The sequence below is a fragment of the Dendrobium catenatum genome, unplaced genomic scaffold (assembly GCF_001605985.2).
Source record: "Dendrobium catenatum unplaced genomic scaffold, ASM160598v2 fragScaff_scaffold_621, whole genome shotgun sequence".
In the NCBI taxonomy this organism is placed as follows: domain Eukaryota; kingdom Viridiplantae; phylum Streptophyta; class Magnoliopsida; order Asparagales; family Orchidaceae; genus Dendrobium; species Dendrobium catenatum.
This window is the reverse complement of record NW_021319083.1, coordinates 2,854,605-2,862,189: the sequence shown is the minus strand read 5'-3', so window position 1 is coordinate 2,862,189 and position 7,585 is coordinate 2,854,605.

Sequence of the window (7,585 nt, the reverse complement as noted above, 5' to 3'; positions counted from 1 at the left end):
TATATATATATATATATATATATATATATAACTTATAACATGCAAGATTTTGTATTAGAAATCCCACTTTTGCATTGAAATCAAAGAGGCATGATATTTTGAAAATTGATTGGTTCAATTTTCCCTCCATCAAAAATTAATCAAAGTGAATTGTAATTTAGGACTTTAGATTTATGACAAGATGTATTGGTGACTTCATGAATTATAAAGTGTAGATTTGAAGGTCAAAATCAATTTGAGATTAGACAAAAACAAGCTAGTCTGGCTGAACAAATTCAATTAACCAGCTCAAATTATTGGAATTTATTTTATGAGTTATGTGGCAATATACATACCCTTGTAGGTGAAAAAGCCTATGGTTGGCAATTAGAAGGCTCCCATCTTCAACAATGTATTGATGACAAGTGATGAGATTATTCATAGGAAGTTTTCACAAGGTGTTCAATAAGTTTATGAATATTCAAAGAGGGTGTGAAAGACACAATAATTTTTGGCAACGATTGGGACCTTCACTATAATAGCATATTCACTAAACTACCCCAACATCTTAAGACCATGTTGGTAGTATAATGAGCCTCAAGGAAAAGAAGGGTTTCCAAAAAGGTATGGGAGATAATATTTTAACATTCTTGTAAAGAAATGCTAATTAATTAGTTAATAATGATTATACCTAGTAATTTTCTAGAATCAACTACATCCATGAGGAGAAATGTTCATGCAATTTTATCATCATCCAAGTATTCCCATTATTCTTAAAAGAGCATTGGGACATGCCCTTGCATAAGAAGAAAACTCAATCAAGTGCCAAATTTAGTTTAGCCCAATCTACATGATCCTTGCTTGACCCAATCTTTCTTGTTTATCTAAGCACACAGATATTCATCCTTATATTGAGATTATGCCAACTAGATCTAATAGTGAAGGAGAGTGGAAGAACTCAATATAAATAACTTGGAGTGATTCATGTAAAAAAATTTGTCATTAAAAATATTCAACTAGCCTCACATATAATCAAATTTCATTCACCATAAATCAATCAATAAATAATTATAAGCCACATGTACTTATTTATAGAAAATAGTGTAAGAAATTTCATTCACCATGATTGGTAAATATGTGTTGATTATCAAGCACAAAATAAAATCATACTACTAATAATTAGTATCCACCTCCTAAAGTGGCTAATTTGATGAACCAAATCAAGCATCTTCACTAAGCTGATTCTAAAATAAAGCTACCTATAAGTCCTGGTACATAAAGAAGATGTGTGGAAAACAGAATTGAATATAAAATAAGTATTGTTTGAATTTATCTAATATCTTTAGTTCTTTCAATTCACTTAAGAGCACTTTATTTTTTTTTTCCTCAGTTTTTAAATAAAGACTGTCTTTTTATATTATACAAAATAAATTAGATTTTATTTTCTGCATAATTAAATCATAGTAAAATTTAAAACAAGTGCAAATTGATAAACTTACAATAAATATTTATGTATTTTTAAATGCTAGCCTTCCTTTCTAGTATTATTATATATTATTTTTCTAATCTCTATGTTTCCATTAGTTTTTCCTATTTCTTAACAATTTTCATAAGAATATCAATAGGACAATAGATATTCTATAATAGAGAGAAAGGCCCATAATAATTTTTTATAAGATAGGGAATGTCTATTAGTGTAAACAACTTATAAGACTACCCAACATCTTCAAGGTCATGTATAAAATTAATGAGTAATTAACATATACAATTTTGATATTCATAGCACCTAATTGACCTCATAATAATATTTAAGATTTTATTTATCATGACTCAATCAATGATCAATTACAAATCAATCAAAGTCCCCATTTATTTCTAATGAAAATAAATACTATCTAAAAAAGATATAATTGAATCTAATAAAGCAAATCAAATTAAAAACAATAACAATTTTGGCATACTTAAATAAAGTTCTAAAAAAGGTTGAAAATTAGCATGGTTCAGTTCTTTTGTACCCCCCATTTTCCCTTTTTTGTAAGCCTACAAAAATCTTTTTTTTTTTTTTTTTGAGATAAATTAACCAAGTACTTTGTACTTAATCAAGATCCAATACTTTTCTATACACACCCAAAAATTTTGCTAACAAAAACTTCTGATGATCATAGGGCAAAGAACCAAAATCCTAACTGACATAAAACTGCAAAGTCAAATATCACTGCATTAGGGTAATGTGCTATCTATATGTGACAAATCATAATATCATTTACATGAAATAGCTCAATAATTGAGAGCTTTCTTTGCAATGGAAGAGTGCTTTAAGATAGCTAAACTGAAGAGAAACTGCAGTTATGCGAATGAAAAGCACACCATCCAACACTAATTCTTCTGCAGTGGAACAAGAAACATAAAGGCTAACGCCAAGAAAGAAAGAATGAAAAGGTGCCAACTAAGGAGCTATCAGATTTTAATTATAGGTGGACCAAAGGAGAGTTTATTGCCATTAAAATGTTAACAGGAATAAAGGTAATGCCAAAGATTTTATTCCTAATCAAGCTTGAGCTAGATTATGCTAGTGACATGCAATAAAAGATAGTGATGCTCATTAAAGATATGAAGTGGTCCAGAAGATAGAATTGAAGAACAATATCCAACTATGTAGGATGAATCTGGGCTGCACTTTCTGGAAAAGAGAAGGTAAAAAACATAATTAAATACCATGTAAAGCTTGCTGTAGTTTATGCTTTCAAATATGATGAGAACAACTAGTTTAATAATACTTTAACGCTAGTTTCCTTGTACATAACTTAAGGGAAATAAAGTTTAAGGTTTTGTTTGAAACGGCTTTTTTATTGTTTTTTAAAGCATTTTTTAGTGTTAATTTTTTTTTAACTAATAAATTTTTGTGCGTGCTTGAAAGCTGCTTAAGAAAGAAGTAAAAAGGCAGCTCCAAACGAAGCCTAATATTATTTAATAATTTTGATGTAAAGATATAACTCGATGTTATAGAGTGTTTTGTAAACTATATCAAGATTAATTTCTAAAAAATTTTATGAGTGTCTAATGACATAATTTGTTCATATCCACTACTTAATCCTCTCTAGACAACTCTCATTCTATTTCATGCAACAATAGTAATCATTTACTTCTCGGCTCTCAATATGTATGTGGAATAGAACACCAGTAAAAAATAATAAAAAGAAAATTATTTTAATTTTAATTTTCAAAATATAAAAATAGAGACAATTAAAGCAACTGTCATATTACAAATTAGGTTAAAACGAGCAACGACAACAACAACAACAACAAACATTTATCCCACTACGTAGTGTCTGTTATATGAATAAATATTTCTCCATTAAATCCTATTAAGTAACACAATATATTAAAATGATTCATATCATAATTGTTCTAATGCAACTCTTCAATTTTCTCATTCAATACTTGAGACCTGGAAATGACAATGCTACAAATTAAGTTAAAGCCACCGTAACAAATTCTGATTTCTTTTTTTAAGATCATTTAATCATCTTTGGATTTGAAATCATATTATGCTATTACAATCAAAATTTTTATACTAAAAAATTACTTTAGAAAATAATAAGAGAACTGTCACAAATGAAACTCAAGTAAGTTAAACACAAATATGGTCAATAATGGCTCCAATTTCATTATCCAACCATTTCATGAACTGGAAGAATTCAAAAAGGTTTGCGCGTTCAGAAAACAAATATTGACCATGTTAAAGGAAGCGCAAGGCAAAAGCAATTTCTCCGGTGTGTTGACAAATTGCAGGGAAGGAGGGACACAATTGTAATGAGAAGAGCAAAGAAGGGTCCACCATTTAGAAAGCACAAACCAAATTATGTCACCTGCAAAATGCATTTTAGGTTTGACATATCAAATAGAGTAAAGATTTATCAACATATTAAGGGCCCACTCCTTGTTAATCCCATCCTTTGAAAGTTTGTCACCTGCAAATGATGACAAATTAGTAACCATCAAAAGTTAATGCTATTTTGACTAGTCATACTTTATCATGTCCTAGCTTTGTTTGACATTTGTGTCAAATGAACTTGGGGGTTTAAAGGAAAGAAGATGGAAATATAATGTTTGGACTTGATAGAAGAAAAATCTAATAGAATATGTATATCTCAAGTCGCTCATGTTTAGATCAAGTCAATCCAACAAGCTAAAAGATATCGAAGGACAAGCCTATGACAGCACTACAGGAAAATCACTCATTTCTGATGGATTTTTCCATTGGAAATTCAGTGCTTTCTGGCGGATTTCTGAAAAAAAACAACTATGATGATAAATCGTGCATAAAAAAATTTACTGGCGAAAAAAAAAGCCATCGAAAAGATTTTCGACGGATTTCCAGCAACAATTTTCACACAATTTTGTCGGCGAAAATTGTTGCCATAAAATATAAAAAAATGAGCAAAATTTTAATTTTTATTTACTTGAAGTTCTTCATTTACTTTCTTTCCTCCTTTCCAACTCCACTCTACCAACCACACCTTGCCAACCCGCTGCCAGCAAACCTGCCAGACGGCCCGCAACCCAGCCGCCAAACCCATCACACAAGTTTGCTAGATCGCCCACTACCTGTCGGCCGACCCATGGGCAGTGGCGGAATCAAAAAAAAATTTGTAGTGCAAAAAAAAAAAAAAAAATAGATTTTTCAAATGTTCCCTTTACCTTTTTCATTCCTGCTTGAGGCTGGATTTGGCCACTTAAAAAAATTATTTAAATTTTTTTATTTTAAAAATATAAAATATAAGATGATAAAAAATTATAACTTATAAGACATACTCTTTATATTTTGAAATAATTAAATGATTATTTTATTATCAATACAATAAAATATATTTTTCAAATCAGTGATTAAAATATCATTCATCCACTGCTCTCTAATTATATTTTAAAATCAAATTTTTATAATAATCATAGTAGAAAAAATACTATCAACTTAAGCGATCGAGCATATATTATCAATATAGTGAAAGGGGTCTGTACTTGAAAAATATTTCTAAACACATTGGTTCAAAAATATCATTTCACTAAGAAACTATGTTAAACTTAAATAGATATGCATTTAAATTGAATTGAAGTCATGCTGACTAACTTCATAGAAGAAGAGATTATTAGGTGCGGAGTGCGGACGGGAAGAACCGTCTGCACAAGTCCTATTCCGCGTTAGGTACCAGCACTCGGTACCGCTGGGTACCGCTAGGTACCCATATTTGTGCAGACGGTGCACACTCCGCACCTAATAATTTTTCTCATACAAGGGAGAAGATAATGACATTTTCTTATTATTTTCTAAAGCAGCTTTTTACTACAAAAAATTTTAGCTTAAATTATTTTATACTAAAAAATTACTTTAAGAAGCAGTAAAAATATCATCCTAAACAAAGTCCAAGAAAAATATTAAAAAAAAAATCTTTAAATCTCTCCACAAGCTTCAAGACAAGTAAATTTTCATATCATTTTCACACCATCTTTCTTGTAATATTCTATCTTTGATCTCCCCATCAATCCAAGTGCAACATCTATTTTTAATTGCTTCCCTCTATATGAATAGTAAATTACACCAATAATTTTGATGGTTTTAATTTTAACTTATGATCATGCATTATTTATTTGAAACTTATATTCATTTTAAGCTTGTTCCATAATTCTTTTATTATAATACTATTATTTCAAGATCAATAGATATTATATAACAAATTGTGTAATAATGTTGTCATACTTTGATGTATTAAAGTAATGAGTAATTGAAATAATTAAAATTTATATTTTAGTCAGTATTAAATTTTCTTATTTTAATTTTTTTTAATTTAAATCATCATATTATATTGTAATTTTTAAAATATATAAAAATAGCACGAATAATCTTATATGCATTGCACTATTGAGCTTACACTTCTTTTTAACTTGAGAATAAAACATTTTGCTTCACATTTTTCATGTGCGCACATACGTGTTTGTGTGTATATAAGCCAATATATTTAAATATCCTTTCAATATTATTGTAAAATAAAAAAAGAGATATTGGCTCATTCATTACACACCATACATATGTGCATTACACATGTAATTAGGAATGTGTTGAAAACAATTTAAACTAAGGCTTTATTTAGGACGGCTTTTTTACTGTTTTTAAAGCAACTTTAAAAATTTTTACTAAAAAGTTACTTTAAGAAATAGTAAGAAAGTGACACCGGACTGAGTGATGAACAAGTCGCGGCTTACAATTGAACGGAGAATCAAGAACTCCGTGAACAACAGGACACGAAACCGTAGAACATGGGCGATCGTCGATGAGCTTCAGTCGACGATGATCGTCACTGATTCTCGGCACATTGTTCAGCTAAACAAGAATTCATTTGAATTTTGGTTTTCGCGCCAAACACCACCACCGGTTTATAATCGGATACAGATTCAAAATCCAGAGCGGAAATTGAAAATTGGGTAAATTGTAATCTCTGTCTAATGATTAGTTCGTTATGCTAGTATTTATACTTGTACCAGCTACATATAAGGCTATAGCAAAGAATAGGAAAAGAAACGAATTACAAATGCAGGAAACTGAAGTTGCTGTTGATGCTCCCAGGCTGTTTCTCTCTAAGCTCCGGCATCTCTCCTTAAGCTCCGGCGTCAGAAAGCAATCCCAAATAAATCCTAAAAGTTGAGAAACATTGTTCATGAAGAATATATCAAGCTTTAACTAGAGGCATTCATTCAAGTAAGGCTACAAATTTACTTGCGCATCGATCATCCTTTGAAAAAAAGATATAAACAACCAGCTAACTCGATCTTCATCGAATAAAGTTTGAATTGACTGGGGTTCACTCTAGATTAAAATTTATCTGTATATGAATGTATGTAAATTCACATATGAATTTATTTTATAGATCCAAGAACCCAAATATGTATGGACTATAGATATAAAATTGATAAATAGTCTGATTAAATTTTGGCTCAAATCGAATTTGAATTAATTTAATGAGGCAAGCCTGATTAAATTCAAGGATGAATTGAGTCATCCTATGAAAAAAGCCTGACTAGGCTTGTGATCATACAAGGTAGCGTTAAGCCAAAAACTAAGCTGGAGCCTTAATGGATCAAAGCTCGACATTTACCAGCCTATCACAAAAGAAATTGACTTTGGTAGATCGAAGCAACATTCCAATTCCACAAAACAAACGATCTCCTTAAAATGTAATTAAAAGCAATACAAAGACTAACACTTCGTTAGGGACAACTTTTTTTTTTTGCTTTCTAAAATGACTTTCTCGTGTAAAAATCTTTTAGAAGTAGTAAAAAAGCAATGATGTAAAGCTGGCTTCGTTTGAGACAGCTTTCTTATTGCTTTTTAAAACAAATTACTATTACATTTTTTTTTTTTTTGCTTTAAAAAATAATATAAAAGCTATCCCAAATGAAGCTTAAGATTTTGTTTGGGATGGCTTTCTTACTGCTTTTTAAAGCAGGAAAGCAGTAAAAAAGCCGTCCCAAACAAAGCCTAACACTTCGTTTGGAACAGCTTTTTTTCTGGTTTCTAAAATGACTTCCTCGTGCAAAAATCTTTTAATAGTAA